Here is a 21,522-nt window from a genome sequence, read left to right on the forward strand (position 1 = left end):
TGACAACGTATAACAAGGATGAATATGTCAACCGAGTGGATTTTATTCCAGGTTTATGGGCTAGAAGACTCTGTATTGTCAAGAACTGTTAACATTTGAAAATGCAAGGATAGTTCAACATTTGAAAATCAGTCAGTGTAATCCACCATAGCAAAAGGCTAAAGAAGAAAAATCATATCAATTGATGCAGTAAAAGCATTTAACAAAATCTAATGCCTATTCATCATCATTCAAAAAAAAAAAAAACAGAAACCTCTCAGCAAACTAGGAATAGAGGAAAACTTCTTCAACACAATAAAGAACATCTACAAAAAACCTACAGCCAACATCATATCAATACTTAATGGTGAGATTAAGATCAAGAATAAAGTAAGGATATCTTCTTTCTTATCACTCCTATTCAACGTCATACTGGAAATCCTAGCTAGTGCAATGAGACATGAAAAAAAATTAAAAGCATATATATCCCTGTCTTCATTCATAGTTGGCATGGTTTTTTACAGAAAACCACCAAAATTCTGCAAAAAAAAAAACCTAAAATAAGTATAGCAAAGCCACAGGATACAAGGTTAATATACAAAAGTCTATGGCTTTTCTACATACCAGCAATGAACAAATGGAATTTGAATTTTTTAAATACCACTTACAATAGCACCAAAAAACCAAAGAACTTAGGTATATATATAACAAAACATGTTCAGGATCTATATACTAAAAAACACAGATAAAAGAAATTTTTGCAGGTCTAAGTAGAAGGGACAGTCCATATTCATGAACTGAGGTTCAATATTGTTAAGACATCAGTTCTTTTCAACTTGACATATAGACTCAATGCAATACCAGTCAAAATCCCAGTAGGTTATTTTGTAGATATCAACAAGCTGATTTATGTGGAAACATAATACTGAAAAAGAACAAAGTCGGAAGACTCACATTATCCAATTTCAAGATTAACTATAAAGCTACAGTTTTCAAGACAATGAAAGTTAGACACTTAGATCAGTGGAACAGAATAGAGAGCCCCAAAATAGACCCACATAAAAATAGTCAACTGGTTTTTTACAAAAGGGCGTGGCAAGTCAATGGAAAAATAATAGTGTTTGCAACAAATGGTGCTGGAATAATTGCATAACTATTTGCAAAAACAAATGAACCCAGGCACAGACCTTAACATCTTTCACAAAAATTAACACAAAATTGATCATAGACCTAAATGTAAAATGCAAACTATAAAATTTCTAGAAGAAAACATAGGAGAAAATCTAGGTGACTTTGGCAGCTACTCCCCCTGCCATCCCCCAGCTACACTTCTGTGTATAGTTATGCCCCTTCCAGCTACCCCACCAGCCTGAGAGATGTTGAGGATAAACACAGCCAGACATTAGTTACAGCAGTGAAAACAGAATTTATTCAATAACTACTGACACTAAGGGAAAGAGCTGAGCTCTACCCCAATCTGTGATTGGGTGTTTTAAAGGGAGAATGATGAGGAAGAGAGGCAATGGCAGGGTCTTGAGCAGAGTCAGGAAAGTGAAAAATTACAAAGAGTGAGAAGGAAGGCTGGTCCACGTAAAACCCATCTGGGTTTGCTAAGTGGCACTCATTGAGTTAGGCTCCTGCCCTCCCATGAAGGTTGGGAGACAGCAGCCATATCTTCAGGTGTTGGCTGGAACAAACAAAACTTCTTTGGGCATCCTTGAGCTTTGTCAGGCAGGCTCTTTAAGAGGGGCTAAGGACATCCTTGAGCTGTTAGAAACTGTTAGTGTTTTGTTCAGTTCTTTAGAGCTAAGGTTAGGCTTAGTCAAAAGGAGGGTTCAGAGGAACCAGGCTAGAGTCCAATCAAGGAAAGAATTTTTGTCAGAAACCAGGGGCATTTATTCATTCTGGGCTGTCAGTTCAATCTGCTTATGGTGCTTAGGGTTTTGTTACATTTCCTGTGGCATCAGCTACCCAGGTAAGTTCTTCTTAAAAGCTTTCTCTGTAAGAGAGTTGACAGTGTCAGGTTCCCTTGGAACATGGATCTTATTCATCTCTGTCCCCCCACAGTGCCAAGCACAGCACCCAGCTCTTAGTAAGAACATGGGAAAATACTGGTTGAATTGGACAGAACTTGAAACAGAAATTGAGAAGGTTTTTCAGGGGTGCATTGGAGCATAAAAGAAACGGGTTTATAAATCAAAATCATTTTCTGTAGCTCTCTGGAGAGTGTAGCATTTCAAGGAAGGCTCTGGAAATCTTTTCTGTAAAGCGTGGAATTGCTTTCTATCGAAAATAGTTCTTGCTTGTAAGGGTGTTTCACACACACGCATGAGCTTGTGCACAAATTATAGAGATAATATATGATTTTTTGGTAGAAAGAAAGAGAGGGAGAAGAAGGAGGTAGGTAGGAAGAAAGAAAGGGAAGAAGGGAGGCAGGAGGCCAGGAAGGTAGGGAGGGAGGAATGAATAGACACCTGGATGTATAAGCCTAAAGTTCAGGGAGAGGTCCAGGTTGAGATGTACATTTCGGAGCCATCAGCATATGAATGGCATGTAAAGGCCACAAGTCTGGTGAAGTCCCCAAGGGGGTGAGGGAGGATAAGGAGAAGAGAACCAATGGCAGAACTCTAGAATAACTCAAGGGTTACAGGTTGAGAAGCCAAGAAAGAACGAGCAAAGGAGATGGAGGAGGAGTAACCAGGGAAGCGGAGAAAACCAAGAGAGGGTGGGATCCCAGAGCGGAGAGGAGGGAAGGTTTGAGAGCCATGAGCAACTATTCCAAACACTGATAGTCAAATGTCATTGAAAGTTGACCATTGGATTTATCAGTGCATAGGTAATTGATGACCTTGACAAGGGCAGTTATGGGGGAGTATGAAGGGATGAAATCCAATTCGAGTGCAATGAAAAGAAACTGGGAGGAGGGGAATTAAAGATAGTAATAATCGTGACTTTTGTTTTATTGTGAAGGGAAACAAAAGTAGCAGAAGAGGTTGGATATTGACTTGTTTTTATTTGGGGGGGATTAGAGAATTAATGGTGTGTTTGTACACTGATTGGAATGATCCAGAAGAGATGGGAACATTACTGATGTAGGCAAAAAGGGAAGGGATCTCAGCACAAATGGCTTGGATAAGGGACATAGAGTTCATGTAATGAGAGGGCCTCAATGCATGAGGAATTTTCCTGAGAGTCTCTCACACAGGCACATATCCTTCCAGATACTCACTTATCTGTATACAAACCAAGATTATTAGAATCTTTATAATGTTATTTGTATTTTTCATCAGTCTACTTTCTTTATTCAAAAACACATCATGGGGCTTCCCTGGTGGCGCAGTGGTTGAGAGTCCGCCTGCCGATGCAGGGGACACGGGTCCGTGCCCCGGTCCGGGAAGATGCCACATGCCGCGGAGCGGCTGGGCCCGTGAGCCATGGCCGCTGAGCCTGCGCTTCCGGAGCCTGTGCTCTGCAGCGGGAGAGGCCACAGCAGTGAGAGGCCTGCGTACTGCAAAAAAACAAAACAAAACAAAACAAAAACACATCATGGACATTCTCCCAAGTCAGATCATAGAGGCCAAATTCAATCATTTTAATGGCTGCTCCGTACTCAATGTGCCATATAAGGAACCAATCTCCTACTGATAGACGTTTAGATTTCTCCAGCTTTGCTATTACAAGTAACATTGTAGTGAAGATCCTTACATAGCTTTGTACTCTAGCGTACTTCAGAATGATCAACTCCTAGAAGTTAAATTGCTGCGACAAAGGACATGTGCATTTTGAATTTTGATAGACACTGCCCAGCTGTCTTCCGCTGAGGTTACCCCAGTGAATATCCCACCAGCAGGATGTGAGAGAGGGAGTGTTAACACCAGGGGATTGGTCTGAGTTTGGACTTTCCATAGCAGACTTGCTTAAGGTAGTTCAGCCTGAAAGTATGTCTGTGTCAGAACCATAAGTGATAAACAATTGGCCTCTATCTCCAGCCTGCAGGACTGTGCTGACCCCATCTGGTCTGGGGAGCTGGAGAAGCGGAGAACTGGGATGGCAAGAGAGGAGAGAGCAGACAACGCGGGGCAGGAGGGCAGATCTGGGGAGCTGCAGGGAGCCGGGCGCTAGCCTGGTTCCTCAGGCCACTCCTGTGGGGTCCCGGGCAAGTGGCTCAGCCTCTCACTGCCTGATCACAACAAACATGCTTGTGTGGATCCAGGGAGGTAGCAAACATGAAAATGAGATTGTAAATGTCGGGGCAGAGACGGCAGACTGCCCACCAATAGTCACCCTCCTCTTCTTTCCTCCTGACACGACCGCTATTTTGTCCAGGACAACAATTTCCCCTACTTAAAAACATTACATTTCCCATCCTTCTGCAGGCTGTCACGTGACACAGCTCCAGCCAATGAGATGGGGCAGAGGTGGCTGTGGGGCATTCTGGGAAATTCCCTGGAAGGGCAGGGGCCTCTGGCTTCTCCCAGAGGACTGCCAGCTGCCCAGCCTGAAAGGAGGCCCAGGTGGAGCAGCCACGCTGCGACCCCAAGGGCGTCCACACACCCTGAGGACACTGAGGGGAGATACAGGAGGAAGCTGGCCAGATGGTATCTTGGAGCTGCTGGGCTTTCACCACCTCCCACCCCAATGATTCACTGAGTGAATCCCGCCTCACTGAGTGAGAAAAATAACCCCTGACTTGTCTAGAGCTCCAGTGATCAGGTTCCAGTTACTGTCAGGAAGGCCAGTCCCAACTGTACAAGTGACAGTGTGCAGGGTGACAGGGTACCAGACTGGACTCCAGGCACGCTGGCCCACCCCCCCTTCACCACTGACCAGCTGTGTGAGGGAGCCCAGAGGGCTGGGCCCCTCTGAGTCCCATTATTTCATCTATAACCAGGGCAACAGTTACAGGGACTCCATCCTTGCAGGGATCAAGGAGGGTAAGTGACACAAACTCTTTAAAGGCTTCTGTCCTGAGACACAGGGGGCTGGCCCTGACCTCTGACTGCTGGGCAGCTGACCTTGGACAACCCCCAACTGCTTTCTGGCCCTCATTTGTTTCATGTTTAACACACCTTGCAAAGTGTGATACTGTTTAAGGGAGAGAGGTTGTCCGTGTGTAAATATGTGGCTGGTTGGTAGTCCCCATCAGAGGCCACAAGAAGGGCAGCTCAGGGCTCATGCAACCAGCAAGGCCAGTGGGGTGGTGGGAAAGCATCAGACTGGGAGCCGGGAGCCCTTCTACCTGGATCGCTCTGCCTGCACTGGAATGCCCCTCCTCTTCTGGGCCTCAGTTTGCCTCCTATAAAATGCAGGGTTTGGGCTAGATGACCATGAAGAGTCTCACCATTTTTCATACTCTTGGAGTTCATTTTTCTGCTTTCACAGACCTGCAGGGAGGCATGGTCAGGTGGCAGAGGTTGGGGTCAGCTACCGATCAGGAGTGTGAAACGTGAAGAGCCCCAGGATCCTCTGAGAGAGTCTCCAGCAGGGCGCAGCTGGGTGTATCTACTGAGACACCTGCCCATGCTGGGGGGGTGGGGTCAGGGAGGTGATGAGGGACCCGTTTTTCCACTCACCCAAGGCAGGATGGACTCTAGCCCATGTAGGCTGCCCTGCCTGGCTTGCGTGAGAGCCAGGCTTGCCTTGCACAGCGTTCACTGTAATTCAGCAGCACCTCTGAGCCGATGGACACCGGCTGGACCGACCTGTCTGGGAAGACCTGAGTCTTCTACTAATGAACCATGTGACCCTGAGGGAGTCACTTAACGTTTCTGGGTCTGTTGCCTCATCTTTAAACATAAGGATGTCAGACCAGGTGCTTTTGAAGATCCTTCCAACACTAAAATATAGGATTCTTGATTTAGGATAATAGTACTCACACTCTAATTAGACTATTGGGAAGATGAATTAAGATCAGCCATGCTTCAAGGATATTAGGCTTTTCTCCCACTATTCCTCTTGATTTTATACGTTAGCTATTCTTGCCCTCTACCCTAACCCAGTGGAGCATATCTGTAGGCTGTTGCCATCCAGTATCCTGTCACCCTTTTACTAGTAAAGCTGTAATTTCCCCCAGAATTTCCCCCTCCCCTACTCTCAGCCCATCCCAGGCTTAGGCTGGATCAACCCCACCTCCAGATTGCAGGATCTTTCTTGATTGGATTAAGCCAATCACCACATTCCTTCCCACTGACCCAGATCAGTTCAGGGATAGGTGTGTGACCCTTGGAGCCAATGGGAATCGGCCCAGGACTTTTGATTAGTTGTTGAGGAAGCTCTCTCTTCTCTGCTGGACTCCAGTCTGGATGGAAAACCATCTGGCCTCCAAGAAGTGAGATCTGAGCATGGCCTTGCATGGGGGAGAGATGCTAAAAGAGAACGTCCTGGTGGCATCCTTTGAGCCCCTGAAACAAGGTGGAGCTAAAGGTCCATCCCTGAGCTTGTCAGTGGCATAAAACCAATAAATCGCTTCTGAGCTCAAGCCAGGTTTACGCACTGAGGTTCCTGTCACAGGAGATGAAAGAGCCTAATTGCTGCCTCCCCTCCAGCATCTAAGTCTCCAAGCTGAGACCAGCACAAAACTTTGCCGTGTCAGCCTCTCCCCCAGGGGTGTGAGTCAGGTTCATCTCCCGCTGCCCCTTCTCCCCGTTCTCTTCCCTCCCAAGGAGGAAGCTGCAGAAACCACCCCATAATGGCATCTCCAAGGGCGAGGGCACATTATCCCCAGACTTTAATGAACCGAGCAGCCTTGTCACTGCCAGACCTGCATCACGCAGCGACCGTGAGGGCTGCTGACTCACCCTGTGGGTTCCTGGTGCTGACTGGCCTTCTGGCAGGAGGCAGGTTTGAGCTGGGAAGCCACGGGTCATATTTAAGGTGGGGGCTGGACGGGAGCATTCACATAGAACTCTTTAGAGTCAAGGCTCTGGGAGGGCTCTTAGAAGCGCCTTGTTCTGCAGATGTGCAGAGAGGTCATGGGACTTGCCTCGGGTCACACAGGGATCTGGAGACTGAGTTGGGCCCAGAACCCAGATCTCGCTGTTCTGAGTCCAGTTGCTCCTTTCACTCTGCCATGGCTTCTTCCCAGGATGAGATCTGTTTCCTGTCCGGGTCCTAAGCAGCCTCTCTCATAGAATCCTTGCTATCTCCCGGAGTCTACACTACACTGAACACCCCCAGTTATTCCATTAGCGGTCCCGGCGCCGGTGGGTGCAGAGGGGATATGGATGGGTACCGCAGGGTCTGCTGCACTCATTCCCAGGGCCTGAGCTGAGCTCTGGGCTCAGGCACTGCCCCTCTTCTCAGATCTTATGCCCTTATGCCCTTCTTCACCCTGAGTCAGGATCTCCCCTCACCACCGGCTCCCGGGCCCCACAGCGGGTGGAGCTCCGCCTGCCTGCAGGACACACCCTTGCTCTGTTTTGTTGCTGGAAGGCCTGGGCTGACCTTGCTGGCCATCTCTAACCTGCCCCAGTTTCTCTAAATGCTGTCTGGCCTCCTATCAGCCATGGCTGGGGCTGCCTCCGAAGTGCTGCTGTCTCTTTGAGCAGGAAAGTCTATTGCCCGCATCCCTGAGTCTCCATGTCTGGTCGGCCTCCATGTAGACCCACTCTCCCACTGCCCAGCGGTGCCCAGAGCCTCCGCAGACCATCAGCGGTGGGACGGGGAGAGCTGGAGGCCAGGGCTCCCCATCACCTCTCACCCAGCTCAGCAAGTCATCTGGCACCCAATTCAAGTCAACAGCCACTTATCTGAGCAGCTACTGTGTGCAGGCAGCGTGCTCAGAGCTTCCCACGGCCCCTCCTGTGACCCCCGCAAGTGCCCTGTGGAGGAGGGTTCATCAGCTCCACCTGCCAAGTGGGGAAACTGAGGACCTGCCCCAAGGTCACCTGCCTAGCCCTAAGACACCCTGAAGGGGATGCACACACATTCCCTCCCTCCCACTGCCCCTGCAGGGATGTGGTTTTCTGTAACCTCCAGGTACAACCCGCTCTGCAGTCTCCCTTCTTAAATCCTTGGCCACTGTTTACCTGGAATCATCCCATGGATCTCGCTGGGTAAATGTCAGAGACTGTCTCCTGGAACCAGAGGCCAGGACCAAGCGGCCAGCAGACCCCACAGCCCTGCTCCGGCGAGGGCCTTCTTCAACCACAGTCACCAGGGTGCTGCATCTGCCCCACTTTGGACTTTGCGACAATCACAAGAGGGCTTGTTGTCAGAACTGATTTGTGAGGGTTGAAAGGCTTCGGATGAAGATCTCTGCTGTGGGACCGCTGGACTCAGGCAAAAATCCAAGGCCATCATCAGCTGTTTGGGTGAAACATGATGACTGTCGTGAAATTTTAATTAAACTCTTACTGGCATGAATAATTGAGCATGACGGTCAGGTGCACTGACTTCCTCAGGCCCGCTCTGGAAGGAGAGCAGGGGCAACCTCGGTGTCAGGTGCAGGGCTCTGGGGGAGTCTGCAGATGCCCCAGGTGCTGAGGGGGCAGCGAGCGACAGGACTTTCACCCTCACCGGCCCCAGGAGCTGCCCCCATTATCTCTCACCTCAGGGGAGTCATTTTTCCCTGTTTCCTGCTCTGCTTGGCCCAGCAGGAAGCGGCAGGTGAGAGGAGCAGATGGGAGGAAGAGACGGAAAAGCAAGAGGTGTTGAGGGTTGCGGTCTGGATTGCAGCTGAACCTCAGGTATAAATCGCGATTACCCAGCTTGCTAGCTGTGCTATCTTTAGCAACTCACTGTACCTCTCTGAGCTTCAATTTCCTTATCTGAAAAATAAGGACCATAACTCCCATCATTTGAGAAATACTGATTATTTTCTCCTGACCCACTCCTCCCTGCTCAGCCCGCAGCCCCAAAGTTCCTCTCCCGCTCCCACACCACCAGCAACCCTCAGCTGATGAACAGTATTGAGGTGGACGCCTGGTCCACACTGGCCAAGTTAGCAGATCTCCCCTCTCGGGAATCTCAATTTGGAACATGGAGACGGAGTCATTAAACTGTGGCAGCCGGCTGGAAGAGGGGTAGCTCAGGGCAGGTAGGGGCCACCATTTTGGTGTGGCCACAGTGGGTCAGAGTGGGCAGAGGAGGCCCCACCCCCGGCCGTACCACGTAAACACACATACTCATGAATGAGTACAAGTGAAAACTGGGGAAATCTGAGTAAGGCGGGTGGGTTGTATCAATGTCAATCTCCTCATTGTGATATAGTCCTGCGGTTTTAGAGGATGTTACCATTGGGGGAAACTGGACAAAGGGTACACAAGATCTCTCTCATTCCTTTCTTTTTTAAAATTCAGCTAACTATCAATTCCCCCACAGGAGGATGAATGCTTGCCCAGCTGGGGGCTGTGGTAGGATCCATCTGGCCAGTGTCACCTGATTGTGTGGGCAGGGCTCCCGTTAGATCCAGTGAGGAAGGAGCTTACCTGGGTTGACTTCTGTGGCCAGGTTGGGGCTAATAGAGAAACTGGGCCTGGGTCTCCTTCTTCTGTGGGTGGGTGGGATCTAAGACATCCTGCCGCCGTGTTGTTCCTCCAGTCCTGGGGCCCTTAACCCGTCTGCCTTCCTCAGTCCACTTTACAGAGTGCTCCTTTGGTCCTCTTGTCATTTCCAGCAACGATAGTTATGCTTCGTGGGGAGGAACAGGGAAAGACCTCTGTATTATTTCTTATAACTTCGCAGGGCTCTTCAATTACCTCCCCCCACAAAAAGGTTAACTTTAAAAATAAATTATCTGCCAGAAAAAAATAAATAAATAAGACGAATATCACGAAGCTCATTGCATCATTGTGAAAATTAAGTAAATTAACATATGCAAAGAACTTAGACCATGCCTGGCATGCAGGGGTGCAAGACAGATATTCATTCTTCTCCAAGAGTTTAGGAATGTTATGTTTCTAAAGTGTTTTTGAAGTTCAAAATATAATTTTCCCTAAAACTCTGTTATACACTGGGGTTGGACCAAAAGTCCTAACGGCTTCTACCACTACTAACCATGATAACAAGGCTTCTTTGGGGAAATGTAGTGCAAACGCCAGACACGAACAACGCATCCTCCCTTCCCTGGGCCATTCCCAAGAAATGGGGGAAAAAATTGTACGGGTGCCCTAAGCAGAGAGAGCAAAGCAGAGTGAGACCAGGCTCTGTAGACATAAGAAGTCACAGTCAGGGTCGACGGAGACCAGGAGCCTGAATGTGCCTCCGATCCACGTCCCTTTAGAACACCAGTGACACCGCCCACGGTCGGTTGGGGGCTTACTGTGCGCCAGGCTACCGCCCACGGTCGGTTGGGGGCTTACTGTGCGCCAGACTGTGTGTGCACCACCTCATTAATTCTCACCACCACTCTCCAAGGAAGGGACTGTGTTAACCTGTTTTACAGCTGAGGAAACTGACACTGAGAAGTTAAGGGACGGAACTTCCCAAGGTCACACCTTGGATCTAAATCCCAGACCTGTGGCGACTCCACCCCTGGCCCCTGACCACTGCCCTCACTGCCCCTCTACTCCTGGGTGTCCATTTGTATGGCTTTTAGGGCTCATGTCCTCAACTCCCCTGTGAGGGAAGAGCTGTTTAAATCACTGTCCCCCATCTACAGATGAGGAAACTAAGGCCCTGAGAGGGAAGGCAACTTGCCCAAGGTCACACAGCAGGGAGTTGGGGGATCCCCATGTACCTAACTCCTCCTCTAGGGCTACCTTGCCTACCCCCCACCGCCCTCCCCACAACAATCCTCAGAGGAAAACACAGACTGAGGCCCCCTTCTCCCTGGGACGGGGGTGTCGTGGGCTCACAGAAAAGCCTCCATTTGCGGTATCTCCTGTCCTGGTGGCCAAACCCCTCTTTCTAAGTCTGCACCACATCCACCTTATCCTCCCCACCCCCGAGCCCATGACACAATAAAGATGTTTAAAAAAATAAAACAAAAACCAAAAAAAAAATTTAATGACATCAGCTTCCAGCCACTGGGAAACTGTGCCTGACCCTTTTAGTGTTCTACATGTGTTACTTCAGTTTAGTCTCGTAATACTTTAGTGAAGTATAATATAATTGACATAAACTGCATGCATTTAAAACATACAATTTGGTAAGGTTTTGTTTTTTTTTTTTTTTTTTTCCGGTACGCGTGCCTCTCACTGTTGTGGCCTCTCCCGTTGCGGAGCACAGGCTCGGGACGCGCAGGCTCAGCGGCCATGGCTCACGGGCCCAGCCGCTCCGCGGCATGTGGGATCTTCCCGGACCAGGGCGCGAACCCGTGTCCCCTGCATTGGCAGGCGGACTCTCAACCACTGCGCCACCAGGGAAGCCCAGTAAGTTTTTTTATATACATCCTTGAAACCATCACTGCAATCAAGATAATCAAAGTACCCATCACCCCCCAAAATCTCCATGTGCTCCCTTATAATCCCTCTCTCCTGTCCGTCTCTGCTCTCCCCCGCCCCCATCCCTGGACAGCCATGGATCCGCTTTCTGTCACTATCAATGAGTTGGCATTTTCTAGAATTTTATGTAAATAGAATCATACAGCAATGTGATCCTTTATAGCTGGCATCAGTGTAATTATTTTGAGATCCACTCATGTTGCATGTATCGATAGTTATTTTATTGCTAAGTAGTATCACATTATATAAATATGCTGAATTTGTCCATCCATTGACCTGTCAATGGACATTTGGGTTGTTTCTAGTTTGAGGCTATTATATTTAAAGTTGCTATGACTTTCACGTTCCCCTTTGGTGAATAACTGGGAGTGGAAGAGCTAGATCATATGGTAGGTGTTTAACTTTGTAAGAAACTATCGAACTGTTCTCCAAATTGGCTGTATGATTTTATATTCCCACCAGCAATGTACGAGCATTCCAGTTCTTCCATACCCTGGGCAAAACTTGATATGGTCCATCTTTTAAATTTTAGCCATTGTGATACCCCAGGTCTATAGAGGCATTTCACTGTGGTTCTAATTCGTGCTTTCCTAATCACTAATGGTGTTTGGCATCTTTTCATGTGTTATTTATTTATCATTCACAGATCTTCTTTGATTACGTGCTCAACTCCTTTGTCTACCATTTATTGGTTGTTTGTTTTGAGGGTTCTTTACACGCTCTGGATATAAATCTTTTATCAGATATATGCTTTGCAAATATTTTCTCCCAGTCCATGGCTTGTATTTTAATTCTCTGACTATCTTTCAAAGAGTAAATGTTTTTTTTAACTTTCATTAACTTCAATTTGTCAGTGTTTTCTTTTACAGATCATGCTCTTGGTGTCATCTAAGAAAGTTTGCCTAACCCAAGGTCACAAAGATTTTTTCCTCTGTATTCTTCTAGAAGTTATATCATTTTAGGATGTATATTTAGATCTGTAATCAATTTTAAATTAAGTTTTTGTGTGATGTAAGGTATGAACTGAAGCTCACTTTTTTGCATAGGGACATCCAATAGTGCCAGGACCATTTGATGAAAAAACAATTTCTCTACTGAATTTCCTTTTCACTTTTGGCAAAATTCAGCTGTGCATATATCTATGGGTCTCTTTCTGGACCCTCTATCTTGCTCTATTGATCTTTCTGACAAATATGTCAATATGACACTGTTTTGATTCCTTGAGCCTTATAAGTTTTGAAGTTAAGTAGCGTTAATCCTCCAAATATATCCTTTTTCACAGTGTTTTGACTATTCTAGGTCTTTTGCATTTCCCTATGAATTTTAAAAACAGCTTGTACATTTCTAAAAAAAACAAATGCCTGTTGGGCTTTCAATTAGATTGAGTTGACCGAGAGAACTGACGCATCAATATTAGGTCCCCTGACCTTGAACGGTATATGTCTCTTCATATATTTGGATCCTGTTTAATTTCTCACACCGATGCTTTTTTTTAGTCCAGAGTGTATAGGTCTCATACATCTTTTTTCAGAGTTATCCCTGAGCATTTAAAAATTTTTGATGCTGTTGTAAATGGTATTTTTTATTTCAATCTCTAATTGTTCATTACTAGTAAATATACAGTTGATTTTTCTATATTGATCTTGCATCCTGCAACCTTGCTAAGCTCATTTATTAGTTCTAATAACTTAGATTCCTTTGGGTTTTCTATGTAGCTGATCACGTTGTCTGCAACTAAAGTTTTACTTATTCCCTTCCTGTGTGGATGCATTTCATTTCTTTTTCACACCTCATTGTACTGGCTAGACCCTTAAGTACAGTGTTGAACAGAGCAGATTTTGAAAAAGGACATCCTTCTCTTGTTCCTGATCTTAAGGGTAGAATATTCACTCTTTCACCATTAAGTAGCTGTTGGCTTTCACAGGTTCTCTTTATCAGTTTGCAAAATTCCTTTTTATTCCTGGTTTGCTGAGAATTTTCATAAGGAATATAAATGGCGAATAATGAAATGTTAAAACATGTGTAAAAACTGATTGGAAAGTGGCCACCATACTTCTTCTCTGTCTGCATCTGTCTCCTGACCTTTGAAATATGACTTTGCTTCTCTTCCCATCAAGAGATGAGGTCTTTTTCCCCAGCTCTTGAATCTGGGATGGCCCTGTGACTTGCTTTGGCCCATAGAATGTGGTAGAAGTGACGTGCCAGTTCCCAGCTGTCCTAAAATATGCCCAGGGTTGTTGTCTTTTTGTGTTTTTTTAAACATTTTATTTTATACTGGAATATAGTGGATTAACTATATGTGTGTTAGTTTCAGGTGTACAGCAAAGTGATTCCGTTATACATATACACGTACCTATTCTTTTTCAAATCCTTTTCCCATTTTAAGTTGTTACATAATATTGAGCAGAGTTCCCTGTGCTACACAGTAGGTCCTTGTTGGTTATCCTTTTTTGAGTACAATTAGAGGATAGATGTGTGTGGACACAGAGGGGGAAGGGGAGGGTGGGATGAATTAGGAAATTAGGTTTGACATAAATACACTACCATGGGTAAAATAGATAGCTAGTTGGAACCTGTTGTATAGCACAGGGAGTACAACTCGCTGCTCTGTGATGACACAGATGGGTGGGATGGGGGGTGGGAGGAGGGAGGTCCAAGAGGGAGGGGACATATGTATACATATAGCTGATTCACTTCATTGTACAGCAGAAACTAACACAACATTGTAAAGGGCTGTTGTTTTTTTTTAAATCAGGTATGGTAAGACACGCAGACACAGAAATGATTGTCATTAAGGAAGAAGTTTATCCTCACAGATCCCTAGAAGAGCAGAACACACTGCACAGGGCCATCTGGGGAAGCACTAGGGTGGGTTAAGAGGCAGAAGGAGAGTAAGGGAGAACATGGCCCAGAGTCTTTATTAGGGTTTTTGTGAGAAGGAATGGGTGGGGCAAGGTAGGTATGCTGAGTAACCTTCGGATTGATCAGTTGGAATAATTTTTGCAGACTATGGACTATTGGAGTCACCCCGAGGTGCCTGGTAACTGGCTCTGGGGTCATTTAGGGCAGGGGAAATATTGGCATGGTATGTGAGAGTTTGATAAAGAAGAAGAGTGGGGTATGGGCTCTGGCTTGTATCTCTAGGTGAGTAACTTTTTTTCCTTTTTTTTTTTCATGTCTGTCTTTGACCATAGTTTTCTTTTTTTCCTTTTCCCTTAGGGTGCTTACTAGCTGGACTCTGAGTGGTCCCCAGTGGCCTCTGCTGTGAGCGGTGGCCTCCCTTTCTAGGGCATCCCACTCAAGCTCAGGGGGGCTGGGGTTTACATCTGAGAGAGCACCAGTGCTATCAGCTTTCTTTTTCAAGTTTTTTTCTTTTGAGTGTGGAATTCCCTGGTACTGACACGCAGTACTTCAGAGAGCCCTTGCACATTGATTAGATGTTTTACTTTTTTTTGTTAATTGAACCATATCCTCGGGGAGTGAGGGGTCTGAAGGGAACCAGGACTGGGATGTTCCTTTCCTTTCCCCTCTTTTTTTTTGTTTTTTGTTTGTTTGTTTTGCGGTACGCGGGCCTCTCACTGTCGTGGCCTCTCCCATTGCGGAGCACAGGCTCCGGACGCACAGGCTCAGCGGCCATGGCTCATGGGCCCAGGAGCTCCGCGGCATGTGGGATCCTCCCGGACCGGGGCATGAACCCGTGTCCCCTGCATCGGCAGGCGGACTCTCAACCACTGCGCCTCCAGGGAAGCCCTCCTTTCCCCTCTTTTATTAAACATTGAGCCTCTGGTGTCCAGGGAGGGGCCCTTTTATATCCCACTGGGTGGGGAAACAAATCGCAACAGCAGGAAGCAGATGACAGCAGAGAAGCTTGCAGCCGGAACCACAAGGATTGCAGGGCATCACGCTCCCCGGAGGAGGAGGAGAAACTCGCACTGACCTCGCAAATGGGACCCTCGACACGTGGCAAAGGTTCAGGTGGCGCACTTCCCGACTACTCTACAGAACAGGCGCAAATGTGACTCCGCGAAGCTCCCAGGGGAAAGGGGAGGTGGTGACCGTCACCTTGAGTATATAACGTCCCAGGTACTAGGCACGTTCATCGAAATGACTCAGATGGCCCCAAGGCTTGTAGGTCCTGCCCAATCAGCTGGTCAGACTTGTCCCACAGCACCAGAAGTGTGGTCACTCCTTGTCCCCTGCAGAGGGGTCTCTTGGGGAAACGGAAGTAGCTAATCACCTCCACACCCCCAGATGCTCTGTCCTGAACACCTGAAACTCTAGACCACCAACAGCTCCGGGAGGACTCAGCTTTTCGAGCTCCACAATCCGCGGTTGGGAAATCACGGCGCCACCCGACAGAAACAGCACAATGCTGTCACCATCAGGCAGCACGCGCCCCAACACCTGGCTGTGCCTCTCAGGGCAGTGGCCGCTGTCTGTGGGGTCCGGTCAGTAAGCAGAGGGCAGTCTGAAGACAGCATCTCCACCTAGTGTCAAACCACCCCGCTTTGCTGTACCAGTTGTGTTAAAATGTACCCAGTGTTGAGCATCTTTTCATGTGCCTGTTGGCTAGTAAAATAATACAAAAGAATCTCTATACAAAACAGAAACAGACTCACAGGCATAGAAAGCAAACTTATGGTTACCAAAGGGGAAAGGGAGGGGGAAGGGAAAAATTAGGAGTATGGGATTAACAGATACAAACTACTATACATAAAATAGATAAGCAACAAGGATCGACTGTATAGCACAGGGAACTGCATTCAATATATTATAATAACTTATAATGAAAAATAATCTAAAAAAATATATATATATATAACTGAATCTCTTTGCTGTGCACCTGAAACTAACACAATATTGTAAATCAACTATACTTCAATTTTTAAAAATATACTCAGGGTTTTTTTTAACCAGGTATGGTAAGACGTGAAGACATGTTATAAAGGAGGAAGTTTAAACGCATAGATCCCTAGAAAAATGAGGCACAGCACAACACGCAGAGCCACATGGGGAAGCACAAAGGTGGGTCAGGAAGCGGAAGGGGAAGAAGGGAAGGCATGGCCCAGAGCTTTTTTCAGGGCTTTTGTGGGAAGAAATAAGCAAGGCAAGGTAGGAATGCTGAGTAAGCTTAGGATTAGATAATCTGAGTAATTTGGGCAGCTCTGGGCTATAGGGGTGGTCCCTGGTTGCCAGCACCTAGCTTGGGGTGATTTAGAGCAGCAAGAATATTGACTTGGTATGTGAGAGTTAGATAGGGGTGGTCAGGGCTGGAGGCTCTGGATTGGTTGGCTTGTACATCAAAGGCGTTCTCACAGGAGAGTCACTTGCTATCTCTAGGAACTAACTAGCCCTTCCTGGAGAGAACTAGCCTCTAACACAGAGCATCAAGAATATGGAAAATAAGAATATGTGGTCAATCCGCCAACCCATGTCTCAAAACAACTTTGTGCGCTTTCACTCCCTCTTTTGTACCTTTATCTTCACCATGAAGATAGGAACAGGCCCACTGTCAGATGAGGCCACATGAAAGAGAAATGAGCCATCCCAGCTGAGGCCATGCTAAACCAGGGACTGCCCCCGCCCTGAGCCAGTCCACAGCTGACTGCAGGTGCATGAGTGAACCCAACCAAGATCAAGCAGACCCACTCCATCAGCAGAAGCACCCAGTTTATGTACACACTCCTGAGCTAAATAAATGCTTATATCTTAAGCCAGTAAGTTGCCGGGTGGTTTGTTATGCAGTATTAGCTAACTGATACACCACATCTCTCTCACTGCAGAGCTGCGGGACTCAATAGCTTTGCAGTGTTTCCTCTAGTGCCTTGGTTCTTCTCAGTCGCCTCTTCACCATTATCTTTGTTCCTAAGATTCCACAGGTATTTCACCCTGCCTAAAGAAACTGAGCTGCTAGAACTCACATCCCCCTTTCAGTGCATCCTTTATTCAACCACCCAGCAGATACTTAAAATGTGCCTACTGTATGCGCCAGGCACCAAAGAATAGAAAATGACGAAGATAGTGATAGAACCTGCCACCAAAGGACTTACAGGAGATATGAAAATTAAATAAATAATTGCAGAAATAATTACAGTGGAGTTAAACATAGCATTTCACCCAGAATTTGTTCCATTCAGCATATAAAGTAGCCCAATGTGCAATTAAGTTGCAGCCACAACACTCAGCCAGAACTGTCAGAGCTTACCTTGTGAGAGAGCAGGTGCCCATAGTGATCGGAACTCACACCCCTCCATGAACAGCGGGACTGCCTCTGCGAGGGGGTACACCAGCTCCAGACCAGAGGAGTCCCGCACAGCTGTAATGAAGGAATTACAGGGTCCTGGAGAAGGAGTCTGAAGGGCTTTGAAGACAGACCATCAGGAGGGAGAGGCCGGGTGGGTTGGAAGAGGAAGCCTCCACCAGGGTCAGCCAGGCTGGATCTCGGTCTCAGATCTCCCACCCACTCACTGGTGACCTTGGGAAAGCCCCTTAACTCCTCTGAGCCTCAGTTTCCCTAGGATCCTGTGAGGGTTGATGAATATAATGCATGTGAATATGCCCAGCACAGCGCTTGGCTCAGAAAAGATGGGCTGGAATGAAATTTCGTCCACTGTGATGAGGAGACCTGGGACCAGGACCCAGTGTTCTGATGTCTGAACTCTGAGCCTTCTGCCTTCCCTCCTGTTCTAGAAGCTAAACCCAGTGTCCCTCCCTTTGGACCCAACAATGAGTCACTTTACACTTGGTGCCTCCTTTGGCCATGTGCCCCTCACAGCATTCAAAGATGCCGGGATTCATCAGGGCACCGCTCCCTGGGATGACCGCAGCTCCACACCAGCTCCTTTCCCATCTCCCTCCCTCCCTCCCTCGAGATTCCACATCCTTGGGACAATAGCTGAGTGCATTTGCAGAGAGTTTCTAATGGCTGGTTGGGTCCCTTGAGGACTACTGTGCATTCCCTATAATGACATTCATTAGTCTCTCTGACATCAATACCGTTCTCAGGTTAATATGTTTAACTTAATGAGGCATTATTTTCAGTTAGAAAACTCCTGAAGAAGCATGTTTTCTCCTGGTGAACGAAGCTGATGAATAGATTAATACCAGGCTTGAAAAGCTGACCAAGAATTTGAGTCTAACCAGCTCCTTTTTCTTCTTCAGGTATGAACTGAGCTTGAGTTAATTTGCATTAAACTTGTCATTTCTTAGAGTAAGAAACAGGAGGAAGATCCCCACTTTGGCTCTGTGATTTGTCTTCCATGTGCCTGCTGTTTCCCTCCTCCCATCCCCAGCCCCAGCTCTAAGACCAAGGACCAGCAAATGATGCGGGGGGAGGGGGACGTAGCATCTGAAATTGAGCAGCAGGAGGGGGCAGAGTGTGAAAGGGGAGCCCCCACGTGGCTACAGAGGCCACCAGCACAGTGCGCACAGCGGGATTCCGGCTGGCCCGTCTCTGTCATCGCCCACTTTGTGGGGTTCACTGTGCCCAGAACCTCAATAGACATTTGCTGAATGAGTTCAGTAGATGATCAACAAACGGCTCTTATGTATTCAAGGAATCACATGATACCAAGAGAGAGAAAATACTCAATGTCCCAGATACATCTGGTGGGTGAGTCAGTGTTTATGACTCCTGGCCTAAGGGCCAAGTATGACCCAAAGGCCAACCTCCTTTGATTAATCGACCAGTGGATATTCCCACATCCCTTTTCCCAAGGGCACCTAGAGACACTGCCAGCCATAAGATGCCAGCTTTTCCCAGAAACGGGCTTCCAAGTCATACCAGTTCAATGTGCTGTGTTTGCACAAAAGTCAGGTGGCAGGAAGGGACTCAGCACACTTGCTGTACCCACCCTCCCCACTCACTCCGGACAAGTCCAGCCCTGTTTCCATTGCGTTCAGAGTCAGGGTGGGAGTGTTTGCTATGGAATGAATGAGGGTTTTACAGGCAGACGGAGTTTATTCCAAACTCACTTCTGTCCCCTCCCCAGCCTGAGAGAGCTTGGGCAAGTCCCTCCACCACTCTGAGGCTACGTTTACTTAGTTGTAAAGTGGCAATAATGTTGCATTCTTTATTGTGTCACTAAAACGAATTAAATGAAACCACACGTGTAACACAGGGAGTGCTCGGTGAATGCAAAATTAAATTGGAAGGAGATGATTTCATCAGGCCCTTCCCAGGATTTTACCTTCCGGCCTCCTCAAATCTACCTTCCCTCCTGCAGTTCTCCAGCCCAACTGATCCAAGTTGTGAGTCTGACCATGGGATCTCCTGCCTTCCTGGCCCCTCTTTTCCACATCCCTGGTCTCCCACTCTGTTGGCTGTAGCTGCTCCTACAGGGTCTTGACAGCCAGCCCATCTAAGGTCTTAGATAATAACCTGCCCACAGCTTGTGCATGTGCCCTTTAGTATATCTAAGAGTGCCCCTCCCCCATCATATGGTATCATGGCTGATGGAGAGAGCTTAGCTTTGGCGTTCTTTTTTCTGGACCACCCAAACCTAGGACAGAGTTTCAGTGCCTCATCAGTGAGAAAACAAAGCTAACATACCATTCACCACTGCTGTTTTCTCTCCAAAGGCCCCTGTCATATACGGTTTCCAAGGCTTAGTTGGGGAGGGCACCAAGAGCCTGGCACATGGGGGAGCCATGAGATAGTAGAAATAATGATTCTAGGGTGGATGGAATGAGGTTCTGAAGCCAATTGTGCCCTCCTCCCCTTGGCTGTGGGGGCCTGGTTGTAGGGACAGGCCCTCACTCTCCTTTAGAACCTTGGATAGTGGCCATGCTGGCCTAGGTTCTAACCCCAGCTTCCGTTTGTCTTTCATGACTCAAGGAACAGTAAATTAATATAGTGAGAAGGAATCTCGGAGAGAGAGTTTGACAATCTCTCTCTTCATTTTACAGGTGAAGAAATGCCAAGAGTGTTTGAGTAGTGACGTAAATTGATAAAATGGTCACTGGACTAAAAGGCCAGTGACCTGGATCAGCTTTATATCCCCTTGGGCAAAATAAATTCCCTCCATGAGCCACAATCCTCTGCTTCTAGGATGCCTGGTTTAAGGTACAATGCAGGTGCTATCTCTGAGGTCCACAGCCCTAATTCTGTCCCCATGTGGGGAAAACCACCCAACAGGCTTGTGAGTCTGCTGATTGCCCACCAAATTTTTGTACTCCAAGTATCTTATCCCTTCTGTTCTCCTATACAGAAGATCCTTGATGAGTGGCTAATAAATGTGGCCATATTCGTCAACACCAAACTAGTTAGATCTTTTAGAAGCTTCTTCAGCAGACACCTCATGAGACGTTGAAATGTTTTTCAACAGGTCAAGAAAGCAACTCCCAGATTCAGAGAATGTTCTAGCTGGAAGTGTTTTGGCAATTGTTCCATCCAAACCTCCGTATTTTATAGATGAGAAAACTGAGGTCCAGGGAGAGAAAAAGTCCTACCGAGGGTCCCTCCGTGAGTTAGTGGCAGAGCTGGAACCGGAACCAAGATCAGCTCCTGGCCCCAGACAACATCCCTGTCTACTTCCCTCTGCAAGTGCTGCAGAAATCCACCCAAAATATTTCAGTCATGTCCCTGGGCTGAAGACCCTAAACATCAGCCCTGCTATGATGATAGCTAACAATAGCAATGACGTCACTGTGTGTTGGCTGCTCTGCACGGATTATTCCATTGATGCTTCACGAGAGCTCTATGAAGTAATCCCCAATGTTAGTGGCATTTGAAAGATGAGGAAATTGGGGATATAGATACTTGGCTGGTTGGTGTGAAATAGGAGATACGTGCTCTGAACCACATGGCTCTTTACTTCTCAAAGGCCCTCTAAGCCAACTGGATCTTCAGCTTACTCTACCTACTCCGAGACCTCACCCTACCTCTCTCCCCCCAGATCTCTGCTTCTCCAGTTGGTGGAGTCCCAGGCACAGCACCTTTTGGAATATAAGCCAACCTTCCTAGAGCGTCAATACGACTCAAAGATTTAGTGGAAGATTTTTTTTAATTCAAGAAAATACAAATATATAATGGAATACAGGGAAAATTAACATGACTTTTTTCAAGATCAGTGCACAGTCCTCAAAATGTTCCTTTCCGTGGTGGCTCATTTCTGTCAATGCCCTCAGATGCCCAGAGAGCATTCACTACTCCCTGCCC

At 47.1% G+C, this 21,522-nt stretch overlaps 1 long non-coding RNA gene across 1 annotated transcript; it reads right to left on the reverse strand.

Moving 5' to 3' along the window:
- Positions 1–8,439: 8,439 nt before the first annotated feature.
- On the reverse strand, positions 8,440–20,890 carry LOC101325914 (uncharacterized). The gene is made up of 4 exons (XR_012325646.1): positions 20,814–20,890; positions 17,569–17,679; positions 9,408–9,609; positions 8,440–8,747 (listed from the first exon to the last, which is right to left on the reverse strand). It is a non-coding gene; the product is annotated as an uncharacterized lncRNA (long non-coding RNA).
- Between the last annotated feature and the right edge of the window lie 632 nt (positions 20,891–21,522).

The sequence above is a fragment of the Tursiops truncatus genome, chromosome 1, assembly GCF_011762595.2.
Source record: "Tursiops truncatus isolate mTurTru1 chromosome 1, mTurTru1.mat.Y, whole genome shotgun sequence".
Classification (NCBI taxonomy): domain Eukaryota; kingdom Metazoa; phylum Chordata; class Mammalia; order Artiodactyla; family Delphinidae; genus Tursiops; species Tursiops truncatus.